The sequence below is a fragment of the Loxodonta africana genome, chromosome 1 (genome assembly GCF_030014295.1).
Source record: "Loxodonta africana isolate mLoxAfr1 chromosome 1, mLoxAfr1.hap2, whole genome shotgun sequence".
Lineage (NCBI taxonomy): Eukaryota > Metazoa > Chordata > Mammalia > Proboscidea > Elephantidae > Loxodonta > Loxodonta africana.
In genome coordinates this window covers 136186123-136205960 of record NC_087342.1, presented here as the reverse complement: position 1 = coordinate 136205960, position 19838 = coordinate 136186123, and positions in this window count along the sequence as shown.

Below are 19838 nucleotides of genomic sequence, written 5' to 3'. Positions count from 1 at the left end.
GTAAGATGCAGTATCACTTGCTTCTAAGGAGCATTCTGGCTGTACTTTTTCCAAGACAGGTTTGTTCCTTCTTTTGGCAGTCAATATTCTTTGTCAATACCACAATTCAAAGGCATCAGTTCTCCTTCAGTTTTCCTTATTCGTTGCCCAGCTTTTGCATGTATATGATGTGATTGAAAATACCACAGCTTGGGTCAGGTGCACCTTAGTCTTCAAGGTGACATCTTTGCTTCTCAACACTTTAAAGAGGTCCTTTGCAGCAGATTTGCCAATGCATTTCTTGACTGCTGCTTCCATGGTGTTGACTGTGGATCAAAGTAAAATGAAATCCTTGACCACTTCAATTTTTTCTCCCTTTGTCATGATATGGCCTATTGGTCGAGTTGTGAGGATTTTCATTTTCTTTATATTGAGGTAGAATCCATACTGAAGTCTGTGGTCTTTGATCTTCATCAGTAAGTGCTTTAAGTCCTCCTCACTTTCAGCAAGCAAAGTTGTGTCATTTACGTATAGAAGGTTGTTAATGAGTCTTCCTCCAATCCTGATGCCCTGTTTTTCTTCATATAGTCCAGCTTCTCGGATTATTTGCTCAGCATACAGATTGAATAGGTATGGTGAAAGGATACAACTCTGACACACGCTTTTCCATGAAGATTACAGCCTAGGAAACCCTATGAGGAAGTTCTACTCTGTCACATGGGGTCATTAAGAGTAGAAAATCGACTTGATGGCACATAACAATGACTTGAGGATGAAATAAGAAAATAAACATGAATTATTCAGTAGAGTATTTGAAACACTACTTAAAAAAAACCTGTTGCTGTCAAGTCCATTCCAACTTATAGCGACCCTATAGGACAGAGTAGAACTGCCCCATAGGGCCTTCAAGGAGTGGCTGGTGGATTTAAACTGACAACCTTTCGATAATAAAGACACCTAGTTATATTTTCATATACATGTATACAAAATACATGCATACATACATGTGTTTTTATATGCATTTATATACCATCTCTAGTTATTGAACATTGGATGTGTTACTCTTGCATTTTTCCCTTGTTATTTTATATATGTAATTCTAAAAAAGGAGCCCTGTTGGTGCAAAGGGTTACGCCCTAGGCTGCTAAACAAAAGGTTGGTGGTTCAAACCCACCCAGTGGATCTGCAGGAGAAAGACCTGGCAATCTTCTTCTGTAAAGATTACAGCCAAGAAAACCCTATGGGGCACTTCTACCCTGTTGCACTGGGTCGCTATGAGTCAAAATCAACTCACTAGCACCAAAAAAAGCCCACAATTCCAAAAAAAGTCAAAATTCCAGAAGTGGCTTGTTTTATGGTTTGCAAAGTAAATTACATGTATTGTCCATTTAAATTAATTCTAATGATTGGATAACTTCCAAATTAAATAACTCACAGTCCACTGTGAGGAAAAACCATATGAATCTTGTTCTAAACATTGGCTTGCCCGCATAATACCTGAATGGAAGTCCCAAGGACCATAGCGAATATAGAAGTGAATGATGTTTTAGGATGCACCAGCTCTGCCAACACCAGCTGTATCTGTTTTTCCATTATACCTTCAAATAGCAATAGAAATTAAGAGTCAGTTTTTTTCTTGCTTAAATATCAATCTGTTATTGAAAAGAATAATATATATATGTATATGTTATCTCTGAGACACTATCAATTATTGAAAAACAAGAGGCTTATATAATCATTTGGGAGCTCTGGAAGCTCGGTGGTTAAGAACTTGCCTGCTAACCAAAAGATCAGCAGTTGGAATTCACCAGCCACTGCTTGGAAACACTATGAGGCAGTTCTACTCTGTCCTATAGGGTTGCTATGAGTCAGAATCGGCTCGATGGCAACAGGTTTGTTTCTTTTTAGCCTGTGGAAATTCAAAGATGACATTTAGCTAGTTTTCCATTTCTGACTTTCTGCCGCAGTTTTTATAAATGATGTGACTATGGGATAACTTCCAAGCCATGCATTCAAACATAATAGTGGACTGCTTATAATTGTCACTTTCATGACAACTCAATAAAAAGATCCATTCTGTAAATTTCCACAGCTGTTGTCTAAAGAGCTTGAGTTCTACTTGTAATGTCTTAAGTTGATCACAAATTTCAAGCTGGCAGCTCAAAAACCGTGTTCAGTTTTATTTTGTAGTTTATATGCTTAAGACAGACACTAAAAGTTGGTGTAAAACTTTAAGAACTTACATACCTATTCATTAATTTAAATTAATCATTAAATGAAATTATTTATTAAATAAATTTTATTTAAAATAAAAAAAACTTGAGAATTTTTTTATTTTTTAAAAATTAGACTGTTTAATTTGTCTCTAGCTTTGACCCACATCATAGCAGAAAAGTAAATTTTTTCCTGGTTCAACCCACACAGATTTTATTTGTTTCCCTTCTTTCCTCAAATTGCTAGGTTTGCCTGTGTGAGTGAAGCAGGGAATGGACTGAATTTACACAGAATTTGAGGAGAACCCCCTACTAATGTAATTGGACTTCTGTCCAATAATGAGGGAGAGAATTTAACTTGAAAAAGAACCAGACATTGCTTTAAGTAATAACAAAAGATGACAAAAATTATAACAAAGTTTATTTTTTTATGTTAACCTCGTTGCCATTGGGTTGATCCCGACTTATAGTGGTAACCTTATAGGACAGAGTAGGGTTTCCAAGGCTGTAATCTTTACAAAAGCAGGCTGTCACATCTTTCTTCCGTGGAGTACCTGGTGGATTCAAATCACTGACCTTTCGGTTAGCAGCCCAGTGTTTTACCAGTCTGCCACCAGGGCTCTTTTGTTTATGTTACAGAATAATATTTATGTTAAATATAATTTTGGCAACATAATATTTGGCTACAGTCAAGTTTTTTTTTTTCATGTTTTAAAGCCAAAGTAAAAGTTAGACATTCAGTATAGCTTGAAAGCTTGATTTATAAACTTTGATTGACATATTAAAGAAAATTAAATATATACTAAATTCATACCACAATTGGTCATATTTCCAAAAAATTATCATAACTCTAGATTTCCCTGTCAGTAGATTATGAGAGGGTGTCAAAGAATATACAATGTGCAATCATCTTCGGGAAATCTGCATGTTTGTGTGTGAATGAACATGACGGGTTATCTAAAGATTGGGCTATTTCCACCTGGTAAATTCTATAAATCGTCATGGTACCTGACAGACCCCTCTTCAAGGAAAAAAAAAAAAGAAAATTTATTTTTCTACCTTTAATGTTTAAAGTTCATCTCCCTCCTTATACAGTCCTGATTGCTCAGAGTTTCACACATGTACATAAAAAAAAAAAAAACATGTATAAAGTACCTCTTAAATAGTAGAGGTAAGTTCTAGGTGCTGGACTTACAAAGAGAAATAATAATACATGAATTTCTTTGCTCTATTCCCCATCTCCTTTTTTGAAGAACTACTCAGCTCGTAGCTGGAGGATTCCCTCTTTCAAGAAGCATTCCTGGAGTCCATAGATAGCATTGATAGTGCTAAGCTCCCTTCAACTCAGACTAGATTCTATACGAACGATTACAGCATCTATAACACTTTAGGGCCCTAGTTTGAATATAGTCTTGTGTTTCCCTACTAGGCTTCAGGTCTTCAAGGGCATGGGGTCCATGTTTTATCTGACACTGGCTTTCCCTTTCAATATCACTTTTTTTTTTTAGGCACATTATTTCTTTGAATGCAAGATAGAATGAATGAGGTCACACTCTAGTCTAGTTCTCTATGGGAATGCCTTCTTATGAAATGACTACTTCTTTCTGAGCTATAAGACTTCCCAAACTCTAAAAGTGAGTTAATTTATTACCATGATGGTATGATGGACAGATGTTCAACTTCAAGGTGATCATGGAAATGCAAATTACAGGTGCAGTGATATACTTTAACAATAGCAAAAATTGAAGTAAGATAGTGTCAAATATTGGGGATAATGTGTGGGGTGGAAGATGAAAGCTGTAATGTACCCCTATAGGGGTATAAATAAATATAGTCATTCCTGACAGTATTCTGTAAGTAGTGATCAAAATTTTGTATGTGTACACCTTATGACCTAGTTAAACCACTCTTCAGGAGAGAAACTTGCTCACAAGTCAATTAGGGGATTTGATGGGTTCATCACTACTTTGAGTATGACAGCTGGGCACTGGAAGTAATATAGGTGTGAATTTCAAGGAAATGAAAAAGTAAATGTATTCAATGTGCACTATGGAAAAGCTATGCATTCAACAAAACTATATGTACATAACAACATGAATAAATCTTAAAAATGTATACCTGAGACAAAAAAAAAAAAAAAACAAACCCAGAAAGAGATCTGTGGCACAATTTCACTTATGAAAATTCAAAACAAAGACTCACACAAGAACTATAAATTTTATAAGTTACGTACGTATTTAAGAACATATATTAAAGCATATTAAACAACTGAAGTGTCTGTGATGGGGAGTGGTGATAAGTGTCGAAATTAGGGAGAAGGGAAAAGGCAAAACAATTGAGAGGAGGGTCCTGTGTTGAAGTTGCGCATGACCTGAGAAATATAATTATCTAAACTCTGGACACCCCAGATCTTACCTTAAAAAAAGTAGATTCTCCAGCAGAACCCTAAATCTACAGAAGCAGAATCTCTGGCCGTGCATCCCAAGCCAAGCTATGCATGGTGAAGCTTGAGAGCCACTGACTTAGAATTTGAGCTTCGAACTCAAGCGACTTCAAATTCACTGCTAGCTCTGCTAGTAATGTATTCTATCACCCTAACAATTTTCTAATTCTCTAGGTCTCTATTTCTTCCTCATTGATTACATAGAGGTTACTTTATCTGACTCTTCAGTGACAATTTTTTTTTCTTAATGTTGAAGCCTTTTGAAAACATGTTAGTGCAATGACCATTTGATCTAATTAAATTTTATGGATAAATTACAGAGTCCAGGAACTCAGTTATATTTTGTCCAGTTTGTAAAATGAAACAAAATAGAAGGTGGATTCTACAAAATTTGGGAGACACGGATATTTAATTAGGAAAATTTCCATCATGTGCTAAGAAAAATAAGCAATGCATGGAACAGGCAAGAAGGCATCGTAAGGTTTTTCCAACAGTGTTGAGAGTGTATACCTTGTGGGAAGAAACTTCATGCAGAGCCCATGCCCTGGAGGCACTCAGATTTTGATCTCCAAAGGCTTGTTTTCATTTTACATCTTGAAAATATTCATTTTACATCTTGAAAATATTCATTTTACAAGAATTAATGACATTAGTATATCACCCCTAAGAGCTCTCAAGGGAAAAATGTCCTCCATTTATTTTACAGACAAGAACATAGTATCAAATATTTGAATATGACTGTCTTTCTATCCATTCACACATCTGCCTATTTTTTTTATTTACTCTTCCAACAGGTATTGATTACTCTGTGCTAATAATCATGCCATGCACTCCAAAACTAAGGAAGAACAAGACCCAGGCATCGCTTTGGAAAAGTGTTAGAATATGACATAAAAGAACTATGGTACAAGGAGGTGGCATAGAGGAAGGAGTAATTGTGCATTGCTATTGTAAATCTTCATGGAAGAAGGCTGCCACATCTTTCTCCTGGGGAATGGCTGTTGGGCACAAACCACAGACCTTTCAGTTAGCAGTCAAGTGCTTAACCACTGCACCACAAGGGATCCCCATAGAGATGAATAACCCATTGCCGTCAAGTCAATTCTTACTTATAGTGACCCTATAGGACAGAGTAGAACTGTCCCATGAGGTTTCCAAAGAGCAACTATTGAATTCAAACTGCCGATCTTTTGGTTAGCCGCCAAAACTTTAACCACTGTGCCACCAGGGCTCCATAGAAATGAATAACTAAAAACCAAACCCAGTGCTGTCAAGTCTATTCCGACTCATAGCGACACTACAGGACAGGGTAGAACTGCCCCATAGAGTTTCCAAGGAGCTCCTAGTGGATTCCAACTGCCGCCACTTTGGTTAGCAGCCGTAGCACTTAATCACTATGCCACCAGGGTTTCCTATAGAGATGAATAGAAAGTGGTATATCATTGCTGGACTTTATCATATTAGATAAAGGTAACATATCTGCATAAGTGAAAACGTAACTATTCAACAAATTTCTCTTTTTATTTAATCTTGCAGCTTTCAAGAGCTCATTGCTCTCTTCTAGAAGTTTTTCAAAGAGATTCTGAAAAGTGTGTGGTGTCCCAACTGCGATAGAAAATGGTCAACACAATGACATGTGTAGATATGAGATGACATTAAAGGGGCTTAGCCTGGAAAAGCGGCATGAGAAAGAGCCAGTTTTTGTGTACATGTTCGGCGAAAGTAAGAACAATCAGTACGTTAAAGGATTCGGAGAATCAAAGGAAGGAAAAATATCATCTTACGTGTCAAAAGAGAGGAAAAGTAGGAGAAAATAGTCCATAATATATTCAATATGTGCCCCTGTGGATTTGGAAAGTCTCGGCAACCGGGGGTCAGACTCTTTCCTACTTACTTCAGGAGTCACTCATCAAAAGTTTTCCTACTGCAAGTCTTCTCCATTCGATTTCATTTCTTTTCCAAATTTCTAAAAATTGAGTATGAAAGTTGCTACTCAAATTTATAAGTAAGGCTATTCATTCTTTTTTTTTAAAACAATTTTTTGAGATAAATTTACCACATGGGAAGAGAAACTCAAGTTTTGTGGCAACAATTTTGCCCTCTTAAAAGGCAGAAAAGTCTCAAGCGAGAAATCTCTGGGGAGGAAGTAAAACAGGAAGCTGAGGCTGTCGGAGCCAGCCAGGAGCCAGCCAGGAGACCCCATTGTAACTCCCAGACTTCTTAAAGAGGAATGAGAAAAAATTCTTTCCTCAGAAATCCCACAGGGGCTCTGCCACAAATCAGAGAAGTGATGACTTTGAAAGGAGTTTTCTGAGCCTGAAAAATATGTTGCTTTTCTCTCGGTCCATGTAATGATATGATCCACATGATTTGCTGATAGTATCCTCATTGTCTTTAACGTCAAGTTTAATGAAGCATGGATGTTCTTGTCTCACAGAGAAAAAAGCAATTTCAAATGGTATGAGAAAATGAATTCAAGGGTTGTACCTGTGTGTCATAAGCTGGTGTGTTTCCTGAGACATTTGACCAGACAGAGTCAATAAAATGATAAAGGTTTTAACATAACACAGGCAAATGGGACAGCTGGTATATGTAATTATTTCATTTTTTCTCGCTGGGAAAGTCATAAACATTCTGTCAAAGTTTCTTTAAATGGATAGACATGAATTTAGAAATTACTTCTCTAAGTTAATTTCTAAAGATAGGTTTGTAAATTGTATTTCCAACATGTTATTTCAGAAAATGCGTTTAGTACCAATGTAAATGTACCCTTATTTATTGTGCAAATCAATGTGTTATTCTATTGAAATATGATTTATATGAACATGAGAAATTTATCTGACACACTGAAGTCTTCCATAGAAAACAAGGTAAAAACTAAAACATTTAACATTTTAGAATGTGATATGCAGGAAAGGAATGAGTAAACGTGTGAGGAAACCTTTGAGGCAAAAAGGCAGATAAAGACAGCATGTAACTTTCACATTTGAAATCTGACCGACAAGCTATACAAACCCCAGGAAGGAAAAAAATATATATATATACACATACACACACACATATATGTGTGTGTGTGTGTGTGTGTGTGTGATGTGCTCATTTATTTTATAAAATCTTCTTTATCACCATGAAAAACTGTCATAAATATCATGATAAATGACAAGAACAATAAAATACATATCCCAGATGTCCAAGTCATTACTTCCGCATACACCCAAGATTCTTAGAAACTGGGGTAAAAGAAGCAGAAATGGAACAAATGATTGTTGCCCTGGATCAGCACTCGCTGAATCATGCTGTCAATTTCTTTCTTTCTATTTTATAAAAATGTTTATTTTTTCTGATATGTGGATGGGACATGTTCACTGAAAAAAAAAAAAAAAACAACAACTGGAAATACAGAAATAATGAAGAATGCTACCATTCAGGGCTTAAAGAATATTGCTTCAAAAAGCATTTTCATTTTAACACTAAGTGAAGGAATAATTGGTAGATGGGAGCACTGATTTTGCAGGCCTGCTCAGTGAACTTGAACCCTGGACAACTTGTATCAGCCTCCCGAAGACATCCCAAACAGTATTTTCTCTGGAAAGGGAGAGAGAAAGGTAGGAAAGAGAAGAGAGGAAAGAGGCGAGAGAGAGAAAGAAGTTGTTTAAACAGACAAATAAATGGAATGGAATAAGACGAAGTGGATAGTATTTAGAACATCCACCTTCAGCATGTGGGAGAATAGGGTCTTCTGAGAACCCTGAAATCACATCTATAGATGGTCCCTTACCAGTATTTTCTAAATTGTATCTAAGAACGAGAATGTTGTAAGAACGTTGAGCTAGATGTTAAAGTTCACAGAGATTTTGAATACTGGCAAAATCAAGGACAATGTGTCTGTGTACATATCTATTTTGCTTATTTTTAGAACAGTATTAATAATAATTAGAGTCCCTGGAAGTGCAAATGGTTAACATGCTCAGCTGCTAACTGAAAGTTTGGAGGTTTGAGTCCAACCACAGGTACCTTGGAAGAAAGGTCTGATGGTCTACTTCTGAGAAATCATCCATTAAAAACTGCAGAGCACAGTTCTGCCATGACACACATGAAGCTGGTATCAGTTGGAATTGACTTGACGGCAACTGATGCTGATAACAAGAATAATAATAATAATAACCAGTAACTTTTGTTAACTCTTTCCTGTGTGCCATGCACTGTGCAAAGAGCTTTACATGCATTATTTCATTCATTTATTTATTTCTATTTTATACAAGAAAACTGAGGAATAGAAAGGGAAAAGTTTAGCAAAAGATTAAAAAATGGCAAAGCCTGAGTTGAAATCCCAGTTGATCTGCTGCCCAGTCTACCACATTCTACTGCCGCGCCCCACTCCTCACTGCTCTCCCCCAAAATTGTGTGGACCTATTTAATTTAGGAATGTCTTTCAAGGTATAAAATTTTTCACCTGCTTATGTCAATCAAGTTGTAGGGATTTTCATAACTACTATAAAAACTGTAGAATTTTTTGCTTTCATAGATGGTGGATAAAAAAGGATCTGCTCACACACTGGTTTTCTTTTCTTTCCTAGAATTTTATCTGTCTTTTTCTAGGACTTCTCATCACCCCCTCTGAGAATTCCCTGTTATCTTTTAGCATAGTTTCCAAAGAGGGGAAGACAAAATCTAACGCCTACTGCCTGGCGTGTCCCAAAGAAAGAAATTTGAACAGACTCCCTTTGCTAATTAGGAACTGGGAGTTAGACCAGTTGTTTTTCAGTGGACTGGTTTCTAAGTGGTGGTCCCTGTCTAAGCACAGTCTGCACCTTCATGTCAGAAGCCAAGTTTGCGGTCGAAGAAGGAGTAAGCTGGCAACCAATGTTCATATAATTGACCACAGAGGATACGAAGTAGTCTAGTCACAAGGGTCCAGGTATCCATCTCCAGCAGAGATTAAGACCAATATAGAAGCCCATCCATATCAGTGCTGCTTGGAAACCGTACACTTCCCAACCTAACGAAAACTTAGCTTTATTATGCTTCCTCCTACTGAGCAATATTTGTTTTGGCTTTAATCTAAAAACAGTTGCCCAAAATAGGATCCCTCTTCTGTTATGAGTCAAACTCAATTGCACCCTTGATCCTAGAGTTTGACCAGTTTCAGAGAGCCAGAGCTGAAAATAAAGGCTCTAGGAAAACCAACAGCTTTCCTAAGATACAGACTGGAACACATGCGCTTCAGCAGCAGCTTTGCTGACCCAGCCGCTCCTTCCAGAATCTGGCTGGGCTTTGAGGGGTCCATATTCAGTGAGGTGGATGAAGAGTTGGCAGTCTGGCTCACACTTACCATAATTGAGTCAGACAATTCAATTGCTTCCCAGTTACTGAAAATGTAAACCACATACACTGTATGTAGGTCACAGCATTCCAGTGGTGCGTGTCCGCTATAGTGACTTAATGCCTGGATATAGAGGACTGGCTTTTTTGAGTCAAAGCAGCATGCTGGCTCAGCAGATGCACATCCACACAAGGGAGACGCCAAAGACCCTTAGCTTTGAAAGTTATCCTAGAATCGGCACTTCAGCACATGGATTTATTTAGATAAAACAATGTGTCAGCTTATTATGGTGCTGTAATTCTTGGGTAGTTTCTTTAGAAAATTTAAAATGAAGTATGTTTATTAATAAGTCCCTTCCTTTACACAAAGGAGCCCTGGTGGTGCAGTATTTAAGCGCTCAGCTGTTAACCAAATGTTTGAACACCCCATCACTCCACTCTGTGAAACAAAGATGAGGCAGCCTGCTTCCATAAAGATCATAGTTTTCCTTGGAAACCCTATAGGGCAGCTCTACTCTGCCCTATATGGTCAATATTAGTCAGAATCGACTTGACAGCAATGAGTTCCTTTACACACAACTCAAAAAATAAAAATTAAAAAAATCCTTCCTATGTCTTCCCCAAACCAAAGTTGAACTCAAAGATTCAAATAAATGATTCTGCACCAATAAAGTACCTGAAATAAAACTAACAAATATTTGAGCTTCAGTCTGTAATATTATATTAACTTTGGTTACCCAGATTGGGGAAAAGAGATGGAGTGTGTGTATTTTTAACTCTACTTAACATGAATGCCAGTGAAGTTAATTGATTATTGTTAATGTGGGTAATGTTGAAGAATGAGTTTTATAATCAGTCTTACTTTCAGGTCAATGACTGTTTTCATACCATATATAGTATCTTGTCTTCTAAACAGGCTGCAAGCAAAAGCCTGTTAAAAATTTTACTGAAACAGAGACGTTTCTTGATCTCTTTTGGATTTTCCACGGCAAATCTTCAATCTCAGGACTCTATCCACTAACTCCACATGCATTTTGACATCTGCCTCTTGATGGTTAAGGTTGTGTGTCAGCTTGGCTGGACCATGGTTCTCAGTGGTTTGGCAGTTATGATGTAATCTGGCAGCTATGTAATGATGTAATCATCTCCATAATGAGATCTTATATAATGTAATCACCTCCATGATGAGATCTGTTATGAGCAGCCAATCAGCTGAAGGGGAGTTTCCTTGGGGGTGTGGCCTGCATCCAATATATCACTCTAGATTCTGCAGCTGGCTCCTATTAATCTGACCTCCAGTTATTGGGCCTTCAGCTATCAGTTTCCCTGCCAATCTTGGGATTTTTCAGCCTCCTCAGCCTGTGAGCCAGTGGCCTGCCATCTTACCTGTCCATTTTGGTATTTTTCAGCTTCCTCAGCCTGTCAGACGGATGTCTGCTGTCTGATCTGCTGATGTTGAGTTCACCAGCTCCCGGGGCTATGTGAGCCAAGAGAAGCCTCCAGCTTGACCCACAGACTTAGGACTTCCCAGCCTTTACAACTGTGTGAGCCATTTCCTTGATATAAATCTCTCTCTCTCTCTCTATTTATATACTGCACTGTTTTTGCTTCTCTAGAGAACCCAGCCTAAGACAGGCTCCATTATCAAGGGCTACATGTTTAAGAAATGTGATATTTCTGGTCTAACATAAGCACTAAGATGTATTTTTGAGCTTGTGTATGCCGAGATATTCCCTGTAAGGGCCTATTTATGTATCCTCATTTCAAATTTTTCCCCATATTTAACATCTTATGTTTATAAGAATTATAATAAATATTTAATGAGGAAATCTAATGTTTTGCTGGTGGCCTTGCTCTCTCAGTAGTCCCATTTCTATCTTTGGTATTCTGGTTATGAGGTTACCTCCAGCAGCACCTGTGTTTCTCCAATAGTCTTGTGTTAAGAGAGAAGATATGAACCTGTGAGACTGGCTGTTTCTGCTAATAACCTTTATCGCTTCCATTTTGAGTGTGACAAAAGGGATACAATTTCTAAACTTTGAAACATCATACTCATGTTACTTCCACCTCTACTGAGTGGTTTGGAACAGCCTTCTTCTTGTCAGTGTGGAGACAAGTGCTCCATGAAAAGCTGCAGTTTGGACTATTCCCAGGTTTATGTGTTGGCATAGTGATAGGAGAAAAGGCAACAGTAATGTGAAAAACAAATAGTCCGTACACTAAGTCCTGTTTCATTGTCATTTTATTTATTTATTTTTTAATTCCTTATCTAAGGTTGTTGTATGTGGTTGAGTCAATTCTGACTCATAGCAGCCCTATAGAGCAAAGTAGAACTGCCCCATAGGGTTTTCTAGGCTGTAATCTTTATGGGAGCAGATCACCATGTCTTTTCTCCCTTGGAACCACTGGTGGGTTCAATCCTCCAGTCTTTCAGTTAGCAGCCAAGCACTTAATCATTGCACCACTAGGACTCTTTATGGACAGTATTTATGTAGTAGTTGGAGGGAGTAAATAGGTGGTGTCTTTAGGTTCTACATTTTAGACAGGCTAACAAACAAAAAAAAAAAAAACATGCAAAATCTTAGATATATGTTCTTCAAATCAAGGCTCATGTTATTAAATCTTAATAAGTAGAAAATACCATTTTCTGTTATAAGAAGCTCTTGTATAGTCAATATAAACAGGCATATAAATAAAGGCAGAGACAAAATTATTACTACATATATTACAATATAGAAAATTAGTTAAAAATATTTTTTATAATGAAGAATTATAAAAGATAGTCAACTGGGAGAAGCCAAGATGGTAGCGTAGTCAGACGTACCATGTCACTCCTCTACAGCAAAGACCTGAGGAATAAAGTGAAACAGATACAGATGACAATTCTGGAACTCTGAGCATCAAATGAAAGGATTAAAAAGCCAGATCACATACTGATTGGAAGAAGAAACTGAATGAGAACAGCGAACAAGGAAAGAAACAGGGTGAAGGTGCCCTGCCAGCCAGCTCAGCACAGCTTGGACATCTTGAGACAAAGCCAGCACCAATCCTAACTGAGGAGCACAGGAAGGCAACATCACAGAGCTTCCAATAAGAGATAGAGAAATTGTGTAGATACATACGGAGTGAAGGAAGGTGAGCGGGAGATGAACTGGAGCTACGGAGGGAAAATACAGGAAGAAGAGTGAGAACTTTAGGGATCCTGATGTACAAACAGCAGGGGGGATCCAGAGTCAGGGTGACTCACCAGTGGCAGTCCCTGATCAGTGGGATGGGAGGCATACATAGAATAATAGATACATCAGTGGGAGGTCCCCCTTCTGAACAGACTCTGGACAGCTCCTCCTTCCTCATATTCGTTTGGTGCCAGGTACCGATTACTGACTGACTACATCAAATGGGAAGGGCTCAGGTACCATCTCCTGATGCCCATAGGAGTATGATCCCCCCTTTAAGCACCTTCTTGGTGATTAGTGGCACAAATTCCTCCATTCCTGCTGTCCTGACTGCCAGGGACCTTAGTATGAGCCCCTTTGTTTCTTCTTCCAGTCTTGCCCACCTACTGGGTGAGAGGCAGAAGGAAATAACACTCTCTGGCTGCTCACTACTCCCCTTTCTCCCTGGAGAGAGTGTCCGTGCACTCTCCAGCTGCCCACTCTGCCACTCCCTTACCTGTGAGAGTGTCTGCATGCACCCTGACTAGCTGGCCTCCCTCATCCACCAAATAGGGCAACTGTGTGCTCCCCAGCTGCCCGCCCCTTCCCTTCCCCACTGGAGAGAGAGCTTCTGTGCTCCATGGCTGCCCACCCTGCCCCTCACTCTCTGCCTGCTTACCTGGTAAGTAATGGTGAGCATTCCCACACTACTGGTTAATGCCCAACCAGAATGACCTCAGCTGGCTCACACACACGGTGAACAGTGATGAGTGCTTGCACTGCCCACTGTGCCCCATCCACCTGGGGGCAAGTGGTGAACCACTTCCATGCTGCCAGATGAGAGATCAGTGAAGCACATCCAACCCGCTTGCACACGTTTATCAAACAAAACAAAACAAACATAAATAAAACAACATCTTAATGCCACAGAGACAGCACACAATATCAAACCATTTAAAGACACAGGAAGGATAGCTCAAGCAAGTGATCAAAATAAAGGGGTAGAAAACCTTCCAGATGAAGATATGGTAATGGAACTACCTAATAAGTAATTCAAAAGACTGATATATAGGATCCTGAAAGAGATCAAGGACAGCACAGACAAAGCAAAGGAAAACACAGACAAAAATAAGCAATGATTCAGGAAAATGATATAAGAACAAAATAAATAGACAATTAGAAACCACACAAAAACAGAAATTAGAAATCTAGAAGATTAACAAGATATCAGAAATAGATAACTCAATTGAAGGAAATAGAAGCAGAATTTAATAAATGAAAGAAAGAATTAACATAATATAGGAAAAATCCCTTGATACTAAATTGTTTGATGAACAATCAGAAAACAGAATGAAGAAAAATTAAGAAAGCCTCAGAGTTATATGGGACACTATGAAGAGGAATAACATGCACGACTGGAATTCCAGAACAGGAGGAGAAAAAAAAAAAAAAAAAGCAATGAATAAAATGAAAAGAAAATCCATAAACAAAAAACTCAGCCCAGAAACCAACCCTCTGCCATTGAGTTGAGTCTGATTCATAGCGGCCCTACATGACAGAGTAGAACTGCCCAACAGAGTTTTCAAGGAGCACCTGGTAGATTTGAACTCCCGATCTTTTGGTTAGCAGCCATAGCACTTAACCACTATGCCATCAGGGTTTCCCAGCACAGAAAAGTATATGGAATAAAGGAACCATCAACATCACAAAAAAAGCAACACACACATAAATACAACAAAAGACAAGAATCACATGGTTTTATCAATTGACGCAGAAAAGGCATTTGACAAAGTTCAACACCTATTCATGATAAAAACTCTCAGCAACATAGGAATAGAAGGAAAATTCCTCAACATAATAAAGGGCATTTATACAAAGCCAACAGCCAACATCACCCTAAATGGAGAGAGCCTGAAAGCATTCCCATTGAGATAGGGAACCAGACAAGGATGCCCTTTATCACCACTCTTATTCAACATAGTGTTGGAGAGGGCAATTAGGCTAGATAAAGAAATAAAGGGCATCCAGATTGGTAAGGAAGAAGTAAAAGTATCTCTGTTTGCAGATGACATGATCTTATACACAGAAAACCCTAAGGAATCCTCCAGAAAACTACTGAAACTAATAGAAGAGTTGAGCACAGTATCAGGATACAAGAAAACATACAAAAATCAGTTGGATTCCTCTACACCAACAAAAAGAACATCGAAGAGGAAATTGCCAAACCAATGTCATTTACAGTAGCCCCCAGGAAGATAAATACTTAGGAATAAATCTTACCAGACATGTAAAAGACTTATACAAAGAAAACTACAGTACACTTCTGCAAGAAACCAAAAGAGACTTACAGAAGTGGAAAAACTTACCTTGCTCATGGATAGGAAGACTTAACATTATAAAAATGTCTCTTTTACCAAAAGCGATCCATACATTTAATGCAATTCTGATCCAAATCCCAACGACATTCTTTAATGAAACGGAGAAACAAATCACCAGCTTCATATGGAAGGGAATGAGGCCCCGGATAAATAAGGCATCACTGAAAAAGAAGAACAAAGTGGGAGGACTTACTTTACCTGATTTTAGAACCTATTATACCACCACGGTAGTCAAAACAGCCTGATACTAGTACCACAACAGATACATGGACCAATGGAACAGAATTGAGAATCCAGACATAAATCCATCCACATATGAGCAGCTGATATTTGACAAAGGCCCCAAAACAGTTAAATGGGCAAAAGACAGTCTTTTTAACAAATGGTGCTGGCATAACTGGATATCCATCTGCAAAAAAATGAAACCAGTCCCATACCTCACTCCATGCACAAAAACGAACTCAAAATGGACCAAAGACCTAAATATAAAACCTAAAATTATAAATATCATGGAAGAAAAAATAGGGACAACGCTAGGAGCCTTAATACATGGCATAAACAGTATAGAAAACATTGTAAAGAATGTAGAAGAAAAACTAGATAACTGGGAGCTCCTAAAAATCAAACATTTATGCTCATCCAAAGACTTCACCAAAAGAGTAAAAAGACTACCTACAGACTGGGAAAAAGTTTTTAGCTATGACATTTCTGATCAGCACCTGATCTCTAAAATCTACATGATACTGCAAAATCTCAACTGCAAAAAGACAAATAACCCAATTAAAAAATGGGCAGAAGATATGAATAGACACTTCACTAAAGAAGGCATTCAGGTAGCTAACAGATACATGAGGAAATGTTCAAGATCATTAGCCACTAGAGAAATGCATATCAAAACTACAATGAGATTTCATCTCACTCCAACAAGGCTGGCATTAATCCCCAAAACACAAAATAATAAATGTTGGAGAGGCTGTGGAGAGATTGGAACACCTCTACACTGCTGGTGGGAATGTAAAATGGTACAACCACTTTGGAAATTGATTTGGTGCTTTCTTAAAAGGCTAGAAATAGAACAACCATACGATCCAGCAATCCCACTCCTTGGAATATATCTTAGAGAAATAAGAGCCTTTACACGAACAGATATATGCACACTCATGTTTATTGCAGCACTGTTTACAACAGCAAAAAAATGGAAGCAACCAAGGTGCCCATCAATGGATGAATGGATAAATAAGTTACGGTATATTCACACTGTGGAATACTACACATTGATAAAGAACAGTGAGGAATCTGTGAAACATTTCATAACATGGAGTAACCTGGAAGGCATTATGCTGAGTGAAATTAGTCAGTTGCAAAAGCACAAATATTGTATAAGACCACTATTATAAGAACTTGAGAAATAGTTTAAACTGAGAAGAAAACATTCTTTTGTGGTTACAAGAGTGGGGAGTGAGGGAGGGTGGGAGAGAGGTGTTCACTAATTAGATAGTAGATAAGGACTACTTTAGGTGAAGGGAAAGACAACACCCAATACAGGGGAGGTCAGCACAACAGGACTAAATCAAAAACAAAGAAGTTTCCTGAATAAACTGCTTCGAAGGCCAGTGTAGCGGGGGCAGGGGTTTGGGGACCATGGTTTCAGGGGACATCTAAATCAATTGGCATAATAAAATCCATTAAGAAAACATTCTCCATCCCACTTTGAAGAGTGGTTTCTGGTGTCTTAAATGCTACTAAGCAGCCATCTAAGATGCATGAATTGGTCTCAACCTGCCAGGATCAAAGGAGAATGAAGAACACCAAGGACACAAGGCAATTATGAGCCCAAAAGACAGAAAGGGCCACATGAACCAGAGACTACATCGTCCTGAGACCAGAAGAACTGCCCGGCTACAACTGATGACTGCCCTGACAGGGAACACAACAGAGAACCCCTGAGGGAACAGGAGAGCAGTGGGATGCAGACACAAAATTCTCATAAAAAGACCAGATTAATGGTCTGACTGAGACTAGAAGGACCCCGGTGCTCATGGCCCCCAGACCCTCTCTTGGCCCAGGACAGGAGCCATTCCCGAAGCCAACTCTTCAGACATGGATTGGACTGGGCAATGGGTTGGAGAAGGATGCTAGTGAGGAGTGAGCTTCTTGGAACATGTGGACACTTGAGACTATGTTGGTATCTCCTGCCTGGAGGGGAAATGAGAGGGTAGAGGGGGTTAGAAGCTGGCGAAATGGACACGAAAAGAGAGAGTGGAGGGAGAGAGCAGGCTGTCTCATTAGGGAGAGACTATTTGGGAGTATGTAGCAAGGTGTATATGGGTTTTTGTGTGAGAGACTGACTTGATTTGTAAACTTTCACTTAAAGCACAATAAAAATTATAAAAATTAAAAAAAGCACCACAAAATGACGGCAGTAAATTCATACATATCGATAATTGCATTGAATGTAAATAGATTAAACGTACCAGTCAACACACAGATTGTAGCAAATTGGATTTAGGAAAAAAAAAAAAGGCCCATCAATATGCTGCTTAAAAGAGACACACCTCAGGCATAAAGACAAAAATAAGCTAAAAATCTACTCTTTGAAAAAATACCAAACAAATGGTAACCATAAAAGAGCAGGGGTGGCAATATTAATCTCTGATAAAATAGACTTCTAGGCACAAATCAGCTTAAGAGATAGGAAGGGCATTATGTAATGATTAAAGGATCAATCCACCAAGAGGACATAACCATAATAAATATTTACACACCCAACAAAAGAGTTCCAAATACATAAAACAAACTCGATCAGAATTGAAAAGAGAAATGGACAACTCCACTATAACAGTAGCAGACTTTAGCACACAGCGTTTGAAGAAGGACAGAACAACTGCAAAGAACCACAACAAAGATTCAGAAGGTCTAAATAACACAATCAAGCAACTTGACCTCATAGGCATATACAGAACATTCTACCCAACAAAAGCACTGTACACATTATTTTCCAGAGCACGTGGATCATTCTCCAGAACAAAGAAGGCCTCAATAAATTCAAAAGCATCACAGTAATACAAAGCATCTTCTCTGATCACAATGCTATAAAATTAGAAAACAATAATAGGAAGAACAAGGAAAAAAATCCAATTCATGGAAACCAAATAACACCCTGCTTAAAAACTAGCAGGTAATAGAAGAAATAACAATGGAATAAAAAAAATTTTCTAGAATCAAACAAGAATGAAAACATGACGTACCAAAACCTTTGGGACTCAGCAAAAACAGTTCTCAGAGGTCAATTTATAGCAATAAACACACATATGAAAAAAGAAAAAGAACCAAAACCAAGACCTTAACCCTACAACTCAATGAATAGAAAAAGATCAGCAAAAGAAGCCCGCAGTCACCAGAAGACAGGAAATAATAAAGATTAGAACAGAAATAAATGAAATAGGAAAAAAAAAAAAAAAATAGAAACAGCAAGACAAGAAATTGTTTTTTTAAAAAATCAATAAAATTGGCAAATCATTGGCCAAGTTGTCAAAGGGAAGGAAGGAGAAGATGCTAATAACCCAAATAAGAAATGAGATAGGTGACGTTACAATAGACCGGACTGAAGTAAAAAGGATCCTAACATAGGAAACCCTGGTGGCATAGTGGTTAAGTGCTATAGCTGCTAACCAAAGGGTCGGCAGTTCGAATCCAAATAAGAAATGAGATAGGTGACGTTACAATAGAATGGACTGAAGTAAAAAGGATCCTAACACAGGAAACCCTGGTGGCATAGTGGTTAAGTGCTACGGCTGCTAACCAAAGCAGTTCAAATCCTCCAGGCGCTCCTTGGAAACCCTATGGGGCAGTTCTACTCTGTCCTATAGGGTCGCTATGAGTCGGAATCGACTTGACGGCACCGGGTGGGGTTTTTTTTAACAGACTACAATGAAGAACTATACTCCAACAAATATAAAAACCTAGAAGAAATGAACAAATTTCTAGAAACACATGATTTACCTAAACTAGCATGAAATGAAGTAGAAAATTTGAGCAGAACCATAACAAAAGAAGAAATTGAAGAGGTCATAAAAAAACTCCCAACAAAAAAAAGCCCTGACCCAGAGGGCTTCATGGGAGAATGCTACCAAACATTCAGAGAAGAACTGACACAAATACTACTCAAACTATTCCAGAACATGGAAAAGGATGAATGCTCCCTAATGAGCCAGTATAACCCTGACACTAAAGCCAAGCAGACACCACTAAAAAAAGAAAGTTATGGACCAATAGCCCTCATGAATATAGGAGCAAAAATTCTGAACAAAATATAAGCCAATAGAATCCAACAGCATATCAAAAAAAT